Genomic DNA, 25,243 nt, shown 5'->3' with positions numbered 1-25,243 from the left:
TCTAAAATATATTTTCCCGTCAATTATAGAAAATTATTATAACCAAAATATGAATAGTGATAAATCCATTTGTTCATTTAAAAATGCATTTTAAATGAGAAGGGAATAATTTTTCTTCCAACATTTGTCACCCAATTTCAATTAAAAATTAAAATTATAATGTCCCTTAACTTTTGCATTGATAGATACCATCAAGGTTGGAATTCGACAGACAAAATCTCTCTCATGGAGCATTTTGACCGTATTTGATGTTTAAAATTTCACATAACGTCTTCCTTGATGTGTTTTGAAATTTACAAAATGTATTTTTGATGGGTTGTTATTTTCTGAAAACGTTCTTAATACTATATATCAAGTTGTGTTTCCTTTGGACTGGGGCCTGTCATGGTGTCACATCCATCCATTTATTCATCAAGTATGGAGTAAGAGTGTGAGTAGGAGGACATCAATGTTGATTGTCCTTGCGTCTCTCTCTTCTACTAAAACGTATGATGGAAATCGCTTTGACACATTACACTAGAGAATTTATGATCTTCAAGTAGTGCATCAGTGGAGTACTGTTGAAATTGACTGATTTATTTCTCAATCATGCTTGAATGTGCCTAACTCTATAATATTCTTAAAGGGGACAACTTACAATGACTCCACACAAAGAGCACTGAATCATGGATGGGATGTGGAAATGAAGAATAAAGTGTATACCAAAATTTTCATGTCTTGTACAATCAAGGCCTCCTCCACCGATTTGTGCTACCGTAAAATCATTGCACTCATGTCAGATTTTAGAACTCCATGTCGGCTGTAACACACCCAAGTCACATAAAATGACTGAAGTTACTAAGTTTATTTTGTTAAATGTTAAATTAGATTTTATTACATTTTAATGATTTAATATTAACTGACTAAAACTAGAGTGCCATATATGTTGTGTTTACCAACAATTTTGGTAATGATGTGTTAATGGAATAGCAACTATTTAATTTAGTTAAAAGAAATGGTTGCTAAGGAAAAACAGTTACCCTCTACCTAAAAAAGGGAAGACGAGGGAAAAATCCTAGAGCTGGGAGGGAGAAGGAAAAGTTAATGGGATTTTGCAGAAAAAGATCATTCAATAGAAAAGTACAGAACTTGAGGCTAGGCGGAAACCCTGAGGCCCAAGGTACTGTCTGTAACTGGACAATCGAGTGCGGAACATAGAAAGTGCTCGGGGGAGAGTTTCGACATAATTGCCAAACTCATGGTTGGGAGGAAAGAGACTTTCAGACAAATAGGTAAAACAATAATCTTCTGAAGAACAATTATCCGCCAAACAGATAAGTAAATATTAAACTCTCATGAGTAAATGTTAAGCTCTCTGATAAGTTCAGTTATTCTAGATAGAAAGTATAGTAGTGAACTAGTTAACCATTAACCGACACAGATCTTAGTTTATTTTGATAGATTTAAGACTATAAAAATAAGATAAATAACCACATATATACATTTATAAACAAATTAGTAGAGGAAGCTATAGGTTCATGTATAGTAAAAACCAATCAAATAACTAAATCAGATAAAAGAAATTTCTGTGCAGATTCGGAAATTAGTACTATAGTAATATTCATTGACTAACAGAGGTAAGGAATCAGTTAAAATATTAAAACAAGTTTGATCCAAGCATGAGAATAGATAAGCCATAACTATTATTTATAACCAACATCGCATGCATAGGTACCCTAACCGGGTATCTTTTATATTCATACGTATAACAGAAAACTACAAGATCTGGCATAAATTTTAGCATTTGCAACCCATGTTACCTCTATTGTATTCCTACAGGATACTGGAAATAGAAAGCATTTCCTATCAGGCAGAAAATTCCGAGCATATCCCTCTTAATCGATAAACATTACGACCACCAAATGATAGACGTTTTGTTCTTCATAATATGCATATATTAAATTAGAAACAGAGAAACATTGCGAAAGAAACCTCATTAACAGTAATAGAAATTTTATATTGTAATTGTTTTCAATGAAGTAATCCGAGCTTAATTCAATATTTAGCCGCGTAGGGAAATTAAAAGTCAAACAATAATAAACAGTACTTTAGTCCTAAGTTGTTCAAGCTAACAACTCTAATCTAGAACAGAGTATCAAAGAGCTAAAATGTGCATATATGCAAAACTGTGGAAAACCCCTTAATACTAATTTAAAACCAGACCAAGGAACGACGATCGAATCCCATCCCCAACCTCATACCAAGTTAGAAGTATTATCATAGGCAGAGGAGACCCAACCTGTGCATATGATGAAGAACCTGGTGAGGATATGACCTTCGGGTGTTGTTTCCAAATAAACCAAGGGCAGTAGCATACCTGTGACAAGCAAACATGTTCTGAGCTGAGGGTTTAAAATCCCTAAATCTTAAACTGAAAAACAATTGAAATGACCAATAAGTTTATACTTGTGGATGAGATGTAATCTCAAAACCCTCATTTCCATCCTATCAGTACAAGCCATGTTACCCTAGCTCAGACCTTCGAACAACACCATGAATGAAGTCAAAGGAAATTTTCTTTCACAAATTTGAGAATGGTTTACCTAGGCCATTAACGACCTACATTTGTCCAACCTCTTGAGAGTCGAGCATTCAATCCTGTCTAAGTGCGAAAGCCTAAGGCTATCACTGCAAACCACCGCCCACAGTCAATCATCGTGCCTCAACTTATTCAAAATGAATCTAAGGATTATCAATGGAGTGGACAAAAAGACTTCAAGAGAGATCTCTTACATGTTTTGGTCGTGAGAAGGCAAAGACCATGAGGCGAGAGTTCGAACCTCGTAAACTATTGCAGGGTCTAATCGCTGCAAAGCAGCAAGAACCCAACTCAATCACAAAAATGGCACAACATCGGCCGAAGGGTGTGTAAGTTAGAGGTATAACCCTAATGATCCAGCACCATCAGATCCATTCAAGTTGACGGTCATCATGGAGCCACCCTTGCAGCCTCTAATCATTAATAACCTTTTTTCCTACGCTTAACGCGTGGCCCATCTGTGGTACACTTGTAAGCCAACCAAGGTTGGGAAGGGTGCCACACCCTCTCATTTAATTCAAAGGATTTTTTTACATGGGGTTTTGACATTAATCGTACATGTTAAGTATAATGAGCCATGTGCAATCCGTATCCATGGATTAGCACTTTGATCACTTTGATGGGATTGACCGTATAAGCAATCAAATTATTATAAATATGTAGGTTAATACCTTCGGGGTAAAGAGAATTTTTTTTAATGCATATGTGTGTTACAAATGGTATCAGATCTCAGGTTCGCACACTGAGACTCTTTGGGAATAAAATCAGTACTGAAAATCAATGTTTTGTTGTTTTTTTTTCTTCTTCTCTAATAAAATTATGTATGAACACAGAGAGAGAAATAAGGAAGATGTTAGAGAGCCCAGGACCAACTGACCCACCTGGAACCAATTATATAAATGCCAATCATGATATTTGGATACAACTGGGCGAAGAGTCATGGCAAGCTAATGCAGTGTTACTCGAGACTATTCAGCAACTACGTGTTGAAATGATAAATTTAAGAACAAATAATGAAAGACTACGAGAAGAGCATGAGAATATTCTTAGGAGTTTGTTGAATCGACAAAATCAACGACATCCAGACCCCAGTGTGGAGGATCAAGAGAAAACCCTGACGGCTCAACACAGAGAAGAGAACACTAAGTCAGAAAAGAGTGGGGAAGATGAGGAAGGATGGTTCAACAACGTTTCCGACCAGTGCAAAATGAAAATATAGAAAACTGAGCTACAAGGTGAGTTTAAAAAGATCAAACCATCACTCTTTGATGGGGAAACGACAGAAGCAACAGAAGCATGGTTAATTGACATGGGAAAATACTTCCAGATTTATGAGTACATAGAAAAACTAAAGGCACGATTGGTAGTTTATCAACTAAGAGGTAACGCCACCCTATGGTTGGAAGAAATCAAAACAGTAAGGAAAATCAATGAGTTGCAGGTCACCTAGCAAGAGTTCCAAATTTTTTTTAAGGATAAATATCTAACTGAACGGTATTATGATGAAAAGGGAAAGGAATTTCATGAGTTAAGGTTGGGCACCTTGACCATCTATGAATACGTGACATGATTCACTTTCCTGCTACGTTATGTGCCTTACATGCAAGAAGAAAAGGCCAAAATTCAACGTTTCATCAGTAGCTTACCCAATTTTATGAAGGAGAAATTAGAATTTGACTACCCCAGGACCATGGATGACGTTGTGTAGAAAGCTTTCATCTCCTACCAGCTGATGAAACAGAAGAATGAAGGGTCAAAAGGGAGTCTAAACATAAAAGGTAGAAGTTTGACCCCAAATAAAGATTCTAGATTTTCTAATGGCAAAAACATACAGCAAAAGTCCCTCAACCAGTTTGCAGTTAGAAATCAATCAAAAGATGGGTTATTCAAAAAATAGGAAGCCAGAAGGAGTTACTAAATCAGTGAATGATCAGAAACCAGAACCACCGCTACAATGTTGGGGATGCAAAAAACCTCACTATTACAAGAATTGCCTGTGTAAGGCAAGAACATAACAACTATCAAATATGCAAGAGGCATCCATGGTTGGGGATGTGGCAAGAAGTATGCCCAGAATTAACGCTACCTTGGATGATCACCAGGAAGAATTCCAGCCCATTATGATCGAATTTGAAGGTACAGTTGCTAAGAAACCCGTCTCTGTTTTATTTGACCCCAGCGCTAGCTTAAGCTATGTTAGTCCTAAAGTGGTAGATAAATGTCATTTACAGAGCAGTAAGTTCTCAAAACCATGGCTAGTACAACTAGCTACAGGGCCAAAAACAAGAGTAACTACGAAAATAGAGTGTTGCCCCATAACTATTTCAGGACAGTCCATTCACGTAGACCTTATTATACTTCCTTTGGGTTCATATGGCATGTTAATTGCAATGGATTGGCTGGAAAATTGTTGTTCCTTAGTAGATTATAAACAAAAAACTATTAGTTTCATTGATGAATCAGGCCAAAGAAAGGAGCTCCAAGGAGTTAAGACCAATACCATGTTGCACCCCATTATAACTAGTCAGCTAAGAAAATGTATTAAAAAGGGTTGTCAAGTATATGTTGTTCAAGTAGGATTTTGGAATACCAAAATAAAATGACCTCCCTGGAAGGCATTCTTGTTGTTCAAGAATTTATTGATGTATTCCCAGAATCTATAACAGGGTTACCACCAAAGTGTGATATTGATTTCACCATTGAATTAATTCTGGGTACAACCCTTATATCCAGAGCCTCGTACCGCATGAGCATACCTGAGTTAACTGAACTCAAAATGCAGTTACAGGAGCTTTTGGACAAAAACTGCATTCGTCCTAATGTGTCCCCATGGGGAGCCCCTGCCCTATTTGTACAAAAAAAGGATGGAACCTTACGATTATGCATTGATTATTGACAATTGAACAAACTCACCATTAAGAATAAGTACCCCTTACCACGTATCGACGACCTATTTGATCAAGTGCAAGGAGCTAAGGTATTGTCGAAATTTGATTTAAGATTTGGCTACCATCAAATAAGGATAAAGGAAGAAGACATCTGTAAGGCATCTTTTTGTACTCGTTATGGACATTACGAGTTTGTAGTGTTGTCATTTGGCCTCACAAATGCCCCAGCCACCTCTATGAGCCTCATGCATAGTATTTTCCAGCCATACTTGGACAATTTGTATTGAAATTCACTGATGATATTGTAATATACTCTTAGAATCATGAGGAGCATAAGGAACATCTGAAAATAGTATTGTAGACACTAAGGTAAAATCAATTATATCCCAAATCGAGCAAGTGTGACTTCTTTAAAGATTAGATTCATTACCTGGGTCATGTTATATCAAAAGACAATATCACAGTAGACCTGGAAAAGATCAAAACAATCATGAAATGGACAGCCCCAAAGAATGTCGCTGATATTAGATCATTCTTGGCATTAGCTGGATACTACCGTAGGTTCATTGAGGAATTTTCTAAAATCACCTTTCCAATGACCTCCTTACAAAAAAAGTGGCGCATCTTCCAATGGACAGCAGAATGTCAACAAAGCTTTGAAAGATTAAAACATCTACTCATTACTGCACCGGTGTTAAAAGTAGCAGATCCAGAAAATTCCTTCGTGGTTTGCACAGATGCAAGCAAAGAAGGTGTTGGTGGGGTACTAAAACAAGAAGGAAAGGTGATTTCTTATGAGTCTTGAAAGTTAAAATATTATGAACAACGATACTCCACTTATGATCTTGAATTAACAGCAGTGGTACATGCACTAAAAATGTGGCGGCACTACCTGTTGGGGAAAAAGTTTTTGTTGCTGACGGATCATAGCAGCCTTACAAAATTTTTTAATCAGCCCAGTTTAAACGCTCGCCAGGCTAGATGGACAACATTTCTGAGTGAATTTGATTTCGAAATGAAACACTTAAAAGGGAAAGAAAACCGTGTTGTCGACGCCCTAAGAAGAAAGGTACATTGTGTCTATGAGATTCAAATGAGTCAAGTAAATTCAAATATTCCTGACATTATTAAAGAGGCAGCTAATAGAGATCCGGAATACACTTTCCTTTGGAAACAGGCAAAAGAAAACTTGCTAAATAAGGAAAAATCAGAGTTTGAAATAAATTCTGACAACCTTCTTACATTTCGGAACAGAATTTACATTCCTAACCAAAACTCGGTTAAACAACTGATATTGGACGAGTTTCACAGAAAACCTTATGCCGGCCACCCAGGTTACCAGAAAATGTTTTCAGCCATCAAAAAAGGATACTATTGGCCGGGATTGAAGAAGGATGTCACAAAATATTTGTCCAAATGCTTGGAGTGTCAGACAATAAAGCTTGAGCACCAACATCCCGTCGGGTTGTTACAACCATTGCCCATTCCCGAATGGAAATGGGAGACTATATCGCTGGATTTCATAACTGTATTACCCCGCACACGGAAACAACATGAATCTATAATGGTGGTAGTAGATAAATTGAGTAAAACAACTCATTTCATACTTGTGAAATCCACGTATAAAACTGTGGAAATCGCAGATATTTTTATGAAGGAGATTTTTCAATTACATGGAATATCCAGGTGGTGATCTCTGACAGAGATGTGAAATTCACATCCACATTTTGGAAGACTCTCTTTTCAGGATTGGGTACCCAGATCCAATTTAGTACTTCTTACCACCCCAAAACGAATGGGCAGATCGAATGGGTGAATCAAGTATTGGAAGACATGCTAAACATGTTTGCAATGCAGCAACCACACAAGTGGGAGGATTACCTCCATTTAGTAGAATTTGATTATAACAATGGGCATCATGAATCTCTAGGTATAAGCCCCTTTGAGGTGTTATACAAGAGGAAATGCAGGGTACCCATAGACTGGAATAACCCAGTTAATAAGCTAGCATTGGGGCCTGACATGCTAGTAGAGATGGATGAAACCATTAAGAAGATTAGACAAAATATTCGGGAGGCTCAAGATAGACAGAAAGTTTATGTGGATAAAAAAAGAAAATACATGGAATTTCAACCTGGGGATCTTGTTTATCTAAGGGTGAAGCCCCAAAAAATTTCCTTACAGTGGCGAGGTTGTGATAAATTAGCACCCCGATACTATGGACCCTTCCAAGTCTTGGAACGAGTTGGACTAGTGGCTTATAAGCTAGCGCTACCAAGCCACGTTCGGGTCCATAATGTGTTTCACGTGTCCCTACTAAAAAAATACATGTATAATCCTCAACACATTATTGACTAGGAAAACATTCATGTAAAACAGTTATATAATTACATGACTCGATATATATATATATATATATATATATATATATATATATATATATATATATATATATATATATATATATATATATATATATATATATATATTACAACACAAAATTGAATTTTTTTTGTTGTTTCAGGTCGAACCGGAAGGAGAATTCCTGGTAGAACCTCTTCGTATTCTCGACCAGAAAGAAACCAACTTGTCGAAGCGAATCATCACCCAGGTTAAAGTGAAATGGGAGCACTTTGGTCTGGATGAGGCCACTTGGGAAGAGGAGGAGTTTATGCGTTATCCAACCTTGTTTTCAGAAAACAGAGAGAACACCAGGGACGATGTTCCTCATATGGGGGGGGAGATGTAACACCCCCAAGTCACATAAAATGACTAAAGTTACTAAGTTAATTTTGTTAAATTTTAAATTAGATTGTATTACATGTTAGTGATTTAATATTAAGTGACTGAGGCTAGAGTGCCATATATGTCGTGTTTACAAAAAAAACTTTGGTAATGATGTGTTAATGAAATAGCAATTGTTTAATGTAGTTAAAAGAAATGGTTGCAAGGAAAAAACAGTTACCCCCTACCTGAAAAAGGAAAGAGAGGGAGGAAATCCTAGAGCTAGGAGGGAGAAGGAAAAGACACTGGAATTTTGCAAAAAAAGAACAGTCAATAGAAAAGTACAAACTTAAGGTTGGGTGGAAACCCTGAGGCCCAAGGTACTGACTGTAACTGGACAATCCAATGCAGAACACAGAAAGTGCTCAGGGGAGAGTTCGGATGTAATTGCCAGAATCATGGTTGGGAGGAAAGAGACTTTCAGACAGATAGGTAAAACATCAATCTTCTGAAGAAAAATTATCCACCAAACAGATAAGTAAATATTAAACTCTAATGAGTAAATGTTAATCTCTCTGATAAATTCAGTTATTCTATATAGAAGGTATAGTAGTGAACTAGTTAACCATTAACTGACACAGATCTTAGTTTATTTTGATAGATTTAAGACTATAAAAATAAGATAAATAACTGCATATATACATATATAAATTTATAAACAAATTAGCAGAGGAATCTATAGGTTCATGTATAGTAAAAACCAATCAAATAACTAAATCAGATGAAAGAAATTTATGTGCAGATTCGTAAATCAATACTATAGTAGTATTCATCGACTAACATAGGTAAGGAATCAATTAAAATATTAAAACAAGTTTGATCCAAGAATGAGAATAGATAAGACATAACTATGATTTATAACCAACATCGCATGCATAGGTACCCTAATCAGGTACCTTTTATATTCATACATATAACAAAAAACTACAAGATCTGGCAGAAATTTTAGCCTTTGCAACCCACGTTACCTCTATCGTATTCCTACAGGATACTGAAAATAGAAAGCATTTCCTATCAGGCAAAAAAGTTCGAGCATATCCCTCTAAATCGATAAACATTACGGATACCAAACGACAAATGTTTTGTTCTTCATAATATGCATATCTTAAATTAGAAACAAAGAAGCAGTATGAAAGAAACCTCATTAACAGTAATAGAAATTTTATACAGTATTTGTTTTCAATGAAGTAATCTAAGCTTAATTCAATATTCGGTCATGTAGGGCAATTAAAATACAAACCATAATAAATAGTACTTCAGTCCTAAGTCGTTCGAGCTAACAACTCTAATCCAGAACAAAGTATCAAAGAGCTGAAATGTGCATATATGCAAAACCCTGGAAAAACCCTTAATACTAATTTAAAACTATACCTGTGAGCCATAGACCAAGGAATGGCGATCGAATCCCGTCCCCAACCTCAGAGAAAGTTATAAGTATTATCATAGCCAGAGGAGACCCAACCTGTGCATACGATAAAGAACCTGGTGAGGATACAACCTTCGAGCGCTGTTTCCAAATAAACCAAGGGTAGTAGCATACCTGTGACAAGCAAACATGTTCTGAGTTGAGGGTTTAAAATCCCCAAATCAAACTGAAAAACAATTGAAATGACCAATAACTGTGTACCTACGGATGAGATGTAATCTCAAAACCCTCGTTGCCATCCTGTTAATACAATCTATGCTACCCTAGCTCAGACCTTTGAACGACACCATGAATGCAATCAAAGGAAGTTGTATTTCACAAATATGAGAATGGTTTACCTGGGCCATTAACGACCTACATCTGTCCAACCTCTTGAGAGTCGAGCATTCAGGCCACTCTGAGCGCGAAATCCCAAGGCTATCACTGCAAATCATTGTGCACATCCAATCATCGTGCCTCAACTTATTCAAAATAAATCTAAGGATTATGAATGGAGTGGATAGAAAGACTTTAAGGGATATCTCTTACCTGTTTTGGTCGTGAGGTGAAGCCAGAGACCATGAGGTGAGAGTTCCAACCTCCTCAACTGTCGCAGAGGCTAATCGTTGTAGAGCAGCAAGAACCCAACTTAGTCGACGGAAATGACAGAGCATCGACCGGAGGGTGTGTAAGTTGGTCAGGTATAACCCTAATGATCTGGCACCGTCAGATCCATTCAGATCGACGGTCAGCATGGAGACACCCTTGAAGCCTTTGATCATTAATAAGCTTTGTTCCTACGCTTAACGTGTGGCCCATCGGTCATACACCTATGAGCCAATGAAGGTTGGGAAGGGCACCACACCCTCTTGTTTAATTCAAAGGATTTGTTTACACGGGGTTCTGACATTAGTCGTAAATGTTAAGTATAATGAGCCATCTGCAATCTGTATCCATGGATTAGCACTTTAATCACTTTGATGGGATTGACCGTATAAGCAATCAAATTATTATGAATATGTAGGTTAATACCTTCGGCAGTCTCCTCTATCTCAGCATGGCCTTGATACATTCCTGATTGGATGAAGGCCATTAAACCATTCAAAAATGTCACTAATTTTCTTTGCATATATTCTTTTGTTGTTTGTTAAAATTATGTCAACATGGCCTTGATACATTTGTGATTGGATGGAGGCCCACTTTGCAACCTTTACAAAATGGCGAGTAGAAAATAACTCACACGTTGATGAATTTGCAAGAGAAAACTCAGGTACTCACTTCATTTTTATTTATTTTTGGTAGTGTATGTACTTATTTTTCCAACTTGTGAGTTATCTTACACGGTTCACTATCATTCTACAACAAATCATCATATAATAGAAAGATTGTTTTTACTTTGTTTTATGATATTAGTGTAAAATTATCCACTGTCATTCTTTTTCTGATTTGTTTTAAGTTTAAAATATATCAAGATTTCCAAAATAGGCCCCATTAAATGGTATTTGATACTAAGAATTGTGTATAATACTTTGAACACAACTTACAATCATGCACTTTTAATCTTTAACAATAAATTTTTATTTTTATTTAACTTTGAATTTGGTTATTAAAGTCTGATATATAATATAATATATATTATTAAAAGATTTATTACATTATATTTTTATTCATTATAAAATAATTAAAAGATAAAATCCAAATTGCAACCCTAAATACTATCTTTTACAATACATTCTTTTAATAATTACCCAATAATATAAATAAAAGAAAATCCAAATTCTAACCCATACATTCTTTTAATGATTACGTAATGGTTATCTTTTCGTATGGGAGTCCATTACCATGATATTAACGCCGCGAATTTCGCTAAGTCTCACCTACTAAAGCTTGTTGAACGATTTCACATGAATTCAAGATGCGTAATTATAATGCAAATTTATCCGTCTGGTCTTGATTTTATTCCTTACAAAGTATAATAAAATGATTTCCAATCATCAATCACAAAGATATAGGCTACGAATTTCAATCACAAAGATAGAGACCAGGAATTTCAAAACTTGCACCATTTAAGACATTGATAGAATTTTGAATTTGGAAAAAATTATGAGGAATTTCATTTTATTTGATTAATCTATTCTAAATTGTTTAATTAAAAAATATATATTTATAAAATATTATATAAATCATAAAATTCAAAATTATAAAACATAAAATCCACCAAAGTCATTGCAATTAAGGTTTATCGTTTTGAACAGGTTTCTAAGTTGAAGTCAGATCTGGCATTTCTTAAAAGGTGCAGGGATTCCACCAGTGATTGGATGTTCTGTCTATCTAGTTTTGAAGGGGCACGTTTGCAGGTTTCTAAGTTGAAGTCAGATCTGGGATTTCTTAAAAGGTGGAGAGATTCCACTAGTCGTTGGATGTTCTGCCCTATCTATTTAATATGCAAAGCGAGATCTATTCATTCAACTTGTCTTGACGATGAACCACACTGGTTGGTTCGAAACAGGTCGACAAAAGTAAATCTTCTAAAAAAATAATTTCATATATTATTTTTTCAAATAATAAATATTACTTTACAACAAATATATTTCATTTTAACTATTTTATTTTTGATTTTTTAAAAAATATATTTTCCAATCCATTATAGAAAATAGTTAAAATCATATTTTAACATTTTTTTAATGTATTAATGGACGTTGCTTCTTCGACCCGCAAACATTCGCTTGAATGGACGTCATTGACATTAGCAAAAACTGATCAACCTCAAGAAAGCGTGAGTATTTTTAAGGAAACTGAATTTTCCGATCCGTCTTCTGAGTGCAATCGTTTTTTATATGCCCCTCCCTTGTTGTTATATATCTGATTCCACCTAGTGGTCTACATAATGTAACGTTTTCCGTTTCCGTTCTTTCTTAAAGTTGCTGAAAGTTAAATTCAATGAAGAGATTAAATGTCACCCTCTTCACGTTGTAATAATTGAGAAATTTCAACAAAGACTTTTTCTAAAATGAAATAAAGTAAAAGTTTTGAAACTTAGAAAATGATTGAATTCACCGTTTCCTTTCCGTCTTTCCATACTTTATGTTTTTGAGAGTATAATAATTTTCCTGTGGCGTGGAAAATTTGGCGGAAAGTTCAATTCAATCGATAGGGTAAATGTCAATGTTTTCACGGTTTGCAATAATGTAGTTTATACTCTCGAAAACGTATAAGTGTGTAAAAGTTTTGAAACGTGAAAATAAAAAACTGAACATTTCATTTGCGTTTTTCGTTACACTATGTATGTGTTTTACATTATAATAACTTTCCGCATGCCGCCCACGAAGCGAGACAAATGCAGATACTTACAATTAGTTTTTGAGATTATAATACTTTTCCCACGTCGCCCAAGCGGCCACGGTTTTGAGATTATAATACTTTTCCCACGTCGCCCAAGCGGCCACGGCACGGCACCATTGAAAGTAGAGGCAGCGCCGCATCTGCGGCTAAGAAATGCAAGATATGTAAGTACCGGTTGCACTTTGAAACGGTAAATTTTAAATTTTTATTTTTTTATTATAATGTAATTGCATTGAGAGGTTATTTACACTCCAGCAGGCGATGTAGTCTAAATATTTAGATATAAGTTTCAGATAGAAGAGATGTCCCTAAATAATTTAAGTCTAAATATTTAGATATAATTTTAACAGGGAAGAGATGTTTGTAAATGAATATAAATATTTATATGTAAATTTACATAAATGAATAAATAAAACATAATATTGAATTATTAAAAAATAAATAAAATAAAAAATATTTTATTTCGGTTGTAATTTTGTTTTTAGTGATAAAATTATAAACAATTTAAATAATAGTGATGAATAATTTTTCATAATATATAATTAATAAATATATAAAATCTTAATAACTTTGTTTTCACAAAAAGGAGGTTTTTGTATTAAGAGATTTGATCTCTCTTGGTGCATGGTAAATCAAGAATTAAAACAGATGTGAGATGATGAGTATTAAAAAACAATAATTATTGATTTTTATTTGCTAATATGATTTATGTTGATATCATTATTATTTATAATAAAAATTCATATTGTTTGATTTTATACTATGGTAATCCATGTTACCAAAACCTAATTGTAACACCCCATGATACATGGACAATTAACTTGCTTTTATTGCTTCACTGCTTTTACTTTAACTCTTACTTTCATTCAATTGTTGTTTCTCTATCATAATGTGTTTGATAGAAACATTAAAAGATGGAACTGGCTAAGACAATTTATGAATAATATATAATAAGAATAAAGGTGTTTTCAAGAACAAGAAAATAATTGTTAAACCTTTTGAGACAATTAAGGTGGTTATTCCCCTTTTTCCTCTAAAGGAAAATTCAAGGAAGGCTTAGGGGGCTGGAGAATTTTGGAGAAGAAGGTAAAGGACTTAGTTGAGTAGCAGGACATTGCCCAATGAAACTAGAAACTCCTTGAGTTGTGTGTAATGAACCAGTGGGAGATCTAGAGATAACTTTTGAGGGTATGAGACTTGAAGCTGCATTGTTAGTCTTGAGGTTTCATGTTAGGCCCCTATACTACTAGTATAACCCCTTATTGTTATTAGTACAACCCACTTATTATATTGATGTACCCATGTAGTGCCCATATTGTTACTATTGTGCCACATAGAAGCCCACTATTGTTATTATTGTGCCCTTACATTATTATTGCTATGTCGGCTCTGATTATGTTATGACCCCTTAGACTCCTATATATAGAAAGGAGGTCTTTTCATTTGTATTATCCAAGAATTCTTCATTTGTGTAACGTAAAGGAGGTTGCCCCCTCGAAGAGGCTAAATTCTAAGACGTTGATCTTTCTTTTCTATTTTTTTGTGAGCTGGTTTCATAACATTTGGTATCAGAGCTTTGGATTCTAGGGTTTCGCTGCTCCAAATAGGTCATCGTGGCATTTTCACTATAATTTTTTTTTTTGCGATGTTTTAGAAGCTGAAAAAAACCCATTTGAGAAGACACCGCGCTGAACCTTGGGTGCAAATCTCAAATATTTTCACGCTATATTTGCGGAGATATTATCCGAGGAAGTTGGTCTTTTTGCAGACTCCTGAATTACATCCGAAACAGGTGACATAGGTTAAAACGTCATAACTTTCTCTCTGAGCATCGGATTGAAATTTCGTAAGGAGTTACAGAAAAAGGACAGACTGTAGTTTCTTGTAGATATTTTTCAGAGCCAATGGTTGAAATAGTGACTCGTGGCATCTCGTACAAGTTTGCTCCACTAAATTAGTTTATAATCAAGTCACTGTGGGAGATTTCACATAACTCTTCCTTGGAGAATCCAATTTGGGTCAAACTGGTGGCATTGGAAAGAGGACACATTGGGGTACTACAGGTCACAATTTCAGAACTTAAAGATCCGAAAGTACAGAGTTACAGTCGTTTCAAGATCGAGCTCCTAAAATCAAGAAAAAACAAGATGAGGAAGTTTGATGGCAAGGATCCGGTAAATTGGATACTTCAGATGGAGTGATATTTTGATCTAAATGGTGTACCACTATTACAAAAGGTATGTATTGCATCTTCATATTTAGAATCAGATCAATTTTTATGGTATGAAGGGCTTTGTTCTCGTAAACAACTTGTTACATGGTCAATTTTCACGGAGGAAATGATAGCACATTATGAGGATACAAAGAGAAACACCTTCTTTAGAGCAACACCACAACAATTGGAAAGAGTTAAAGGGCTTTGTGACATAGTGGAAAGAAAAATTATGGAAACCAGGAAGCATACCCCTCACAACTATAAAGATAGAAGTGTTGTTTCTCCCAGCCTTCCAAAACCTACAAGGGTTACACCACAACAATTGGAAGAAAAAAGAGAAAAACGGCTTTGTTACAATTGTGATAGAAAATGCACTATAGGTCATAAGTGTGTTGAGAAGAAATTATCTTACATAGAATATGAAGAGGAGGAAGAAAAGGATCAAGAAACATCAAAAGAAGAGGATATACGCCAGGACCCCACCCCAGAGAAAGAAGAAATGAATCAAACCATATCTTGTAAAGCATTGGCAAGAATTACCACTCCTTAAACTCTCAAGATAGAAGGACATATCAAGAAGAAAAAGGTGCAAGAAGTGAAAGATCACATCGAGAAAGAAGAAATGAATCCAACCATATCTTGTAATTCATTGGTCGAAATTACCACTCCTTAAACTATCAAGATAGAAGGACATATCAAGAAGAAAAATGTTCAAGAAGTGAAAGATCACATCGAGCATCAAGAAATGAATCTGACCATATCTTGTAAAGGATTGGAAGAAATTACCACTCGTCAAACTCTAGAGATAGAAGGACATATCAAGAAGAAAAAGGTTCAAACAGAGAAAGATCACATCGAGCATCAACAACAAGTTCTCCAACTTTTAAAGGATAATGCCACTTCAGTGCAAAATCAAACAAAACAAAAGGTAGATCAACATCGTAGTGAAAAATGTTTTGATGTAGGTGATTGGGTATTTTTACTACTACATCTCAAGCAAGCTATTTATGAGAAGGAAATGTTGGCAATACTACATGCACTTAAAAAATGGCGACCTTACCGAATGGGAAGACTCTTCAAGGATGAGGATGTGGAAGCATTGTTTTGTGCTACTTCTATTATCCAACCAGATTGGATAAATGAAGCAAGGGATGAATGGAAGAAGGACGAAGAAGTATGGCCACTTATTCAAAAGTTGCAAAAGATTCCAATTCAAACAATATTGCCAGAAATTGAAGAGGAAGGAAAAATCATATTGGAACCTGGATCAGTCACAGAAAAAAGAACCTGACAGTTACGAAATCGATCAATTTCAGAGTATCTCATCAAGTGGAAGAACTTACCCGCTGAAGATTCCACATGGGAGGACAAGAATTTTATACAGAAGCATCAAGAACTACTCAAGCATTGAGAGCAACACTTTTTGAAGGAAAGGGGCATGTTAGGCCCCTATACTACTAGTGTAACCACTTATTGTTATTAGTACAACCCACTTATTATATTGATGTACCCATGTAGTGCCCATATTGTTACTATTGTGCCACATAGAAGCCCACTATTGTTATTATTGTGCCCTTACATTATTATTGTTATGTCAGCTCTGATTATGTTATGACCCCTTAGACTCCTATATATAGAAAGGAGGTATTTTCATTTGTATTATCCAAGAATTGTTCATTTGTGTAATGTAAATAAGGTTGCCCCCTCGAAGACGCTGAATTCTAAGGCGTTGATCTCTCGTTTCTATCTTTTTGTGAGCTGGTTTCATAACATTTCAAGATAATCAAACTAAGTACATAACACTTAAATACATATAATGTCTTGAGGGGAAGAGCTTAGGGGAAAGTTTGGACGTTATTGCCAGACTCGAGGTTGGGTGGTGAGATCTTCCAAACGACAACAAAATTGCAAAAAAATAAGAAAACCAGAGAACAGAAAGAAAACATAGATAAGTTTGTTATGCAATTGGATTGGAACTCTTTATTTTCTTTCAACATAAATTTGTTAATAGAAATGATGAATGAATCTTAAATACTACAACATAAAGAAAAATAAATGTAGCAGATGATTAAACTATTATTTATTTATGAAGATTAATTACAAGAATTGACTAGAGTATCTTTCTACATTACCACTGATAGAAGTCAAGAACAAAACTATAACTTGCACAGTGGTTTATTTCCAAGTATACAGATAACCATGCAATATTATACTTCATAAAAATATGAATTTTGGATACACAAGAATTAGCAAACTGAGTTTGATTCTTTCATTCAAAGGACACATAGACTCATAAGAGAGAGAAATAACAAAACACTTGTTTAAATACAATAACAAAAAATATCATAGGAAACCCGCATAATCAAGTTAATACTGAGTGAAAAACCCATATCGAGACAAATGTCTATTACTAGAATAACATATAAAGGAACCGAATCAAGTAGAATATCATGAAATTGAAAGATTATAAGTCTAATTACACACTCCCTGTAAATAAAAGAAAACAAGAATGTTTTCGATTTAGAGCCATTAACCACTCTCAGATTCCAAAACAAAGACTATTAAAATTGGGTAATTAAGCCAATCGAAAGCCCTAAAGGACATACATCCCTCGTGCTAATATAGCGTTGACCCAGTTAAGATTAGGGTTGCTAGAGGACAATTATCTCTAAGGAAAAACTTCTACAAATTATCTAACCGAATTCACAACCAAATCCTAGAAGGGTTGAACCATAAGAGTGAACCAACCTGGAGAATGAGAATGCAAGTCGTGGGTAAGTAAAACACTCTCACAATGCCAGGAAAGAGAAATGGAAAATGGGTTGGAAATGCTCATAGATATTAACTATAAGAGGAAAGGAGCACATAATTAGAAAACAATTATACATGAGCATTTCAAACTCATAACAAATGAATTCAACAAAGAGGAAACACTGATACCTCAGGTTTCCAGAAACCCTATTGAAATTTCATAACCAGGAGCCCTGTGACAGGGCCACATAGGGTTAGATAGAGCCATTAAAATATAACCTTGAAGAAACACCAAGAAATATGTAAAAATTTCACCTGTTGAAGGACTCGCCGAGAACCCTTGGTGCTTAAGCGACTAGCTAAGGAGATATACTGCTCCAGTGTTGAAGAACAACCCTGTTTCAGAATTGTTACTCAGCCGAGACTCTATTCAACCCTACAGACACAGACGTGTTCTCGAGGTAGAAGAATTATAGATGTTAAACAATAAAATCACATAATGCCATTCAAAGATATCATTTAATACTTTTACCTGTGTTCACTAAGGATTTTGAAGAACCACCAATCATAATTCTTGATGGTTAACTGGTAAATCTTGCTGAAGACCTGTATTGTGGCAATAAGGACTTGAATTATGGTGACAATCTTGCCTATCTCGACAATTTAACTTAAAAGAAAGGTATTCAAACCCATCGAGGCCAGCACCTGAGTCTCATGCAAACCTGATAGTAGAGCTCATATGGTAGATGAGAAAAAAGAGAAATGACTAAGGGTAAGACAGGGTAGGATTTTGATAACCTAATAAACACACAGATAATCTCAATTGTCCGATCATTAAAACTTTAATCTGAAGGTGTAAATTGACCCCAAACATTTACCAACAGTTGAAAAATCCAACCTGTGTCAAGAACATTCCAAGCCCTTCATTAATAGATTCATCCATTGGAAGAACAGGGGAGCTAACCGATACGGGCCAAAGCAATGATTTAATCTGAATGAAAATATCAAAACTCGCCAGTAATAACTTAACCATTGATTTAATCAATGATTATAGTAAGGGAATAATATTGTTTGTAATGTTGGCATTATAATTATATAATCACGCAACATATAGATCCATGACTTATGATTATATATCTGATATGGGTTAATATATATACAAACCTAAAAACCTTGGTAAATACAAAAAAAAATATATATATATATATATATATATATATATATATATATATATATATATATATATATAGATTTCATTAAAACTATAAGGTGGAAGTTGTGACATATGGTATCAAAGAGCCAAGTTACGACACTAAGACTTCTGGGAAAAAACTAAGTGGAACTGTGTGTGGTTGATTGAACACAGAGAAAGACAAAGAGCCACAAGGACAAAATGCAGAGGGGATCCAAACCGCCAAGTCAGTCAGGGGCAATGTATGTAGGAGACAATCAAAAAATGTGGATTCAATTGTGAGAAGAGTCTCGCTAGGCCAATGCTTCCCTACTCAAAATTGTTCAATAGTTACGTGCTGAGATGACTAATTTGAGAAGTGATAATGACAAATTACGACAAGAACAAGAGAGAATTTGGAAAATCTTGTTTGACCCACAAAATAAATGTGGACCAGACCCTAGTGTTGGTAATGGAGATAAAACCGCAACCTTCCATCAAAGGGAAGATAATGCTGAATCAGCGAAGGGAGAAGATGATGATGAAGGATTTTCCGATAATGTTTATGAGCAACGAAATTTAAGAAGACAGAAAAATGAATTGCATGGAGAATTTAAAAAGATAAAACCCCTAAGCTTTGAAGGTGAAACTGAAGAAGTGGCGGAAGCATGGTTGATAGATATGAATAAATATTTTATGATCTATGTATACAAAGATAACTTGAAGACTCGGCTGGTAGTATATCAACTACGAAGTAAGGCCACACTATGGTGGGAAGAAATAAAAAATGTGAGTAAAATTGACGAACAACAAGTCACATGTGAAGAATTTCATAAGCATTTCAAAGATAAATATTTGACAAACCGCTATTATGATGAAAAAGTGGAGTTCCATGATTTAAGGCTGGAAGCCTTAACTATGGATGAATATGTAAAATGATTTACCTGTTTATTTCGACATGTATTGTATATGTAAGAACATAAAGATAAGATTCAATGTTTCATCAGTAGTCTACCTAATTTCATGAAGGAAAAGTTAGAATTTGATTATCCAAAAACAATGGATGACGTTGTACGAAAAGCCCGCATTTGTTATCAACAAATGAAACAAAAAAACAAAGGTTTGAAAGGGGGATTGAATTGGAGGGGAATAATAAATTTTCTCCCAAATAGACAGACAAAATTTTCCAGTGGAAGAAATTTACAGTAAAGAACGTTTAATAACTTTTCAGCAAAGAGTCAACCAAAAGCTCGAGCATCTACTGAAGTTAGAAAAACTAAGGGAGTTAATAAGTATACAAATTACTAGCAACAAAAACAGTCTCTGCAGTGCTTAGGGTGTGAAGAACCCCATTATTACAAAAATTGACCGCATAGAGACAGAACGGAGCAACTTTTAAACATGCAAGAAGCCTCTATGGTTTGAGAGGTGGCAAGGAGCATTCCCATGATTAATGTCGCACTAGATGACCATCAAGAAGAATATCAACCCACCATGATTGAATTTGAATGTATCATCGTTAATCACCCTGTCTTCAGTTTGTTTGAGCCAGGTGCTAGCATAAGCTATGTTAGTCCTAATATTGTAGAAGAATGCCAATTGCAAAGCATTAAATTTCAAAAACCTTGGATAGTTTAGTTAGCTAAAGGGGCTAAGAAAAACAAAAAACTACCCTGTGAATATCTCAGGACAACAGATTTATGTTAATTTGAATGTACTTCCATTAGGATCATATGATGTACTAGTAGGGATGGATTGGTTGGAAATTCACTGATCCTTGGTAGATTGTAAGGGAAAATTTGTCAGTTACCTTACTGAACTAGGACAAAGGAAATAAATTCAAGGAATTAAGAAAAATAGTAAGTTACACCCAATTACTGCTAATCAGCTAGGGAAATGCATTAGAAAAGGATGTCAGATTTATGTAGTATAGGTAGGATATACAAATTCTAAGAATAATATGAATTCCCTTGAAGATATCCTTGTCACCCAAAATTTCGTTGATGTGTTTCCTAAATCCATACCTAGACTACCACCCAAGAGAGATATTCACTTTATAATAGTGTTAGTTCTGGGTGTAGCTCTTGTTTCTAGAACTCCTTATCGCATGAGCATACTCGAATTGACTGAAATCAAAATGAAACTTCAAGAACTACTTGATAAAGGAAATATTTGTCCTAGTGCGTCTCCTTAGGGAGCTCCCGTATTATTTTTGCGAAAGAAGGATGGAACCCTAAGATTATGCATCAATTATTGTCAGTTGAATAAACTAACTATCAAAAATAAATACCCCTTACCTTGAGTTGATGATTTATTCAATCAAGTTCAGGGAGCATCTGTGTTTTCCAAAATTGACTTACGATCTGGGTATTAACAAATAAGGATTAAGGAAGAAGACATTTTTAAAACTTCTTTTCGAACTCGCTATTGTCATTATGATTTCGTAGTACTACCTTTCGGTCTTACGAATTCCCCTGCAACATTATGAGTCTGATGAACGGTATTTTTCAGCACTATTTAGATAAATTTGTAATGATTTTCATTAACGATATATTAATTTATTCTAAGAATCTGGAGGAGCACAAAAATCATATGAGAATTTTGTTTCAAACCTTACAAGATAATCAATTATATGCTAAGTACAATGTTGCCTTAGTGGGTCCTGACCCAGGTTCAGACTTAGTTGTGCCAAACAAATCCATACACTACTGGCCCTTTTAGCATCAATCCGCAGAGCGGGGACTGAAGTCTCACCCGAAGCAGTATGGGGGGATGCTAGAACCAAGTTTTTGCACCCAAAGATTAGCATGATGTCATTTTGTGCCCTAGATATGCCTTCACGTAGATCGATAACCCTTATGGATTATCGATGTAACTTCCTTTAATCAGCCTCTAGACCTCCTCGAAGGTCTATGAGTGGCTTTTGCGGACCCCGAATAGGTGAATTAGCTACTTACGCACATCATAGATTACTCTTGTCCCAGTATTTACTCAGATCTACTTAAGTGTTCGATATTTTTAACATACAATGATATAATCTTCGCATAAGCACTTAACATCAATTACGTTCATATAACAATATAGATCCAGTAAAGTCGCGCATCAATACATCATTATTTCACAAAACTATCATTTATCATATCATAAAGCACATTCATTCTGATCCGGATTTAGACAGGAACACAATAGATTACAGAGATAACCATAAATACAGAGATGCAATAACCATAAACACATAGATGCAGCGGAAATAATGCTTCATTTCATTAATGGAAAATACTGAAATATGCCAGAAATGGAAATAAGCCAGCTAGGGCGATGGTAGCTTAACTCTGAGAAGAGATGTGCGGCTACATGCCTCTGAATTGTTCCGAACTGTGTTACAATGAGGCTCGAAGGCCTATTTATTGTTGAGAAACAATGGAAAACCCTTCACATCCCGAAACCTAACCCTAGAAGATGAAACGCCAAATTGTGGGCCCCGTTTGGGTAAATTGGTACATCAATTTCCCGGGGTCGTAACTTTGGCATACGATCTCCGTTTGACGCGTACGATAGCTCGTTAGAAAGATCTATCCGAGAACTACCACTTTGGGAAGGGCAACGTCAATCTATAGACCCATGTTGCCCCCAGATTCCCAAAAAAACGTCGTTTAGGGCCTCAAAACGGCTCCGGAAGTTCAGGACCCGAAAAACTGCTAAAAATAGTAAGTTGTGCTACAATTAAGGAAACTGAAAAGACTGAAAGAGACAGTTGTGGGGGTCCAAATGGGTTGGTGAGTGGCCACCAACATCCACCTGGATCATTCCTCCCCCCTTAGGAAGCAATGGTCCCCATTGCGTTGAGTTCCTCCATCTGCTGAACTTGTCCTGCAATCTCTGATGTGTCCAGTGATGGTGGGAAGCATGGTCGACGATGGTCCACATTGAACATTTGGTGCAGGCGAAGGAATGGAGGAATGATGTGCTCCAAAGCATTGTTCCCCATAGCCTTGGTACTGCTGTAAGGACCATGTCGGAGTGGTCTGAGCTTCTGATGGGTTCTGTTAAGGCGTTCTCTCTGCAGATGCAACCAGAATTTGTTGCCCACTTGAAGCTTATGTGGTACCCCGGTGAATGAGGAGAAGTTGTTCCTGTGTTCTGTCATGACCGTATTCCTTTGCTGCTGCTGCTGTGTAGAGGAAGCCTTTGCAGGGGTCATGGATGTAGCAACGATCTTCCCCTTATTTTGGGAGTGAACTAGACAGATGAATTTCCTGGTCTGTGATATGAGCTTGCTGCCTTTCTTAGTAGTGATCAAAGATGTGGCGGTAGGTGGGGCTACCTCCGGTATCCTGTATAATGAATTATTCAAAGAAATAATGACAGCACGAGGCCTGGACTCATACACAGCATGTCGCCTCCACAAGTATGGCTGGCCTAATAATACATCACAAACATCCAGAGGTGTAACATCACACAATACCTCGTCTGTGAAGGGTTTGATGCTGTAGGGAAGGCGACACTGCTGGCGAACTTTCAGATCTCGTCCTTCATGAAGCCACCCGATACTGTATGGCTGCGGGTGTGGTGTAGTCGGTAGGCCCAACCGCTTCACGACCTCTGCTGAAACCAGGTTCTTTTGGCTGCCACTATCAACAATGAATTGTAGCGGCGAACCCTTCACCCACATCTGTGAGTGGAACAGACGCTCCCCTTCCTCTGGATTTTCGGGCTCATCTTTCTGGATCTTGGCGGTGGCAACAGTGGCGCTGGGGTCCGCATCAATGATCTGCTTCCCTTTGCCATTACCTTTGTCGGGTTCTGGCTCAGGGTCAGAACATGCATCTGATTCGGAAGCCTTCAACTCGGCCACCAATGACTGCTTGGTCCGACACTCACTTGTGTTATGAGTGGGACTCTTGTGGAACTCACACCACTTCCCTGTGTCCTTCTTCGGCTTCATGGTGTTGTTCTTTTCTTGCGGCTTCGACGGGTTGTCTTGGGTCACCCCGCCTTGGCTTTGTCCTTTGGGCTTCGGATTTGCAGATCCAAAGTCTCGCTTCTTCTGTTTGAACTTTTGCTCGATTTTGACAGCGTATCGGTATGCTGTGCCGAGTGAGGGGATGTTCAAGAACCCCATCTCTTCCTGGATGTATCTGTGTAGGCAGCCGCGGTATTTGAGTACCAGATGCAGCTCAGAATCTTTGATACCCAACTGTGTGCGAAGGGTATGAAAAATGTTTGTGAACTCCGGCACATCTTGGTCTCGTCCCTGCCGCAGTGTGGTCCATTTGATGTATTTGTCCTCATAGGTTCCGACAGGGTAGTACTGCTCCTTGATGGCATCTCGGAAGTCATTCCAAGTGGGTGTGGCTGAAAATAGTGATCCTGTACTTTCATCCTTCTGCTCGCAATAGGTTTCCCACCAGTCCTTGACGTGGGGGGCTGCTTTGAGAAGAGCGAAAACAATCTTTTCCCGACTTGAAAATTCATGAACAGAAAAATACCCATCTAGCAGATTTAACCATTTATCTACGGCATCTGCGTCTATTTGACCCTCGAAGATGGGGATTTCAAAATTAACTTGTACCTTGAATGGTGTGGCGTTTCCAGAGTCGCTGTTGGAAGCCAATGTGTCGCCTCTGGGTAGCCGCTGAAGAATCTGCGCAAAGCTATCCATCATCGCGTTCCTTTGCCGCTCGAGTGCTTCTTCGAGCAAGAATTTGATAGGATCTCCTGCCCCCTCGTCTTTCTTCTCATCCGCCATGGGAGGCCGTCGGGATTTGCGAGGCTGGTCTTGCAAAGGTTCTACCAGTTCAAGCCCTAACTCCTTATATCCCGACCTCGTTGGGGACATGCAAAGAAAAACAGAGAAAAAGCAGACCGCTCTGATACCACTGATCCGGATTCAGACAGGAACACAATAGATTACAGAGATAACCATAAATACAGAGATGCAATAACCATAAACACATAGATGCAGCGGAAATAATGCTTCATTTCATTAATGGAAAATACTGAAATATGCCAAAAATGGAAATAAGCCAGCTAGGGCGATGGTAGCTTAACTCTGAGAAGAGATGTGCGGCTACATGCCTCTGAATTGTTCCGAACTGTGTTACAATGA

This window comes from Pinus tabuliformis, chromosome 7 (assembly GCF_031772625.1).
Source record: "Pinus tabuliformis cultivar Carrire ecotype Pingquan chromosome 7, CPIR1, whole genome shotgun sequence".
NCBI classification, from domain to species: domain Eukaryota; kingdom Viridiplantae; phylum Streptophyta; class Pinopsida; order Pinales; family Pinaceae; genus Pinus; species Pinus tabuliformis.
This window is presented reverse-complemented; position numbering follows the sequence as displayed.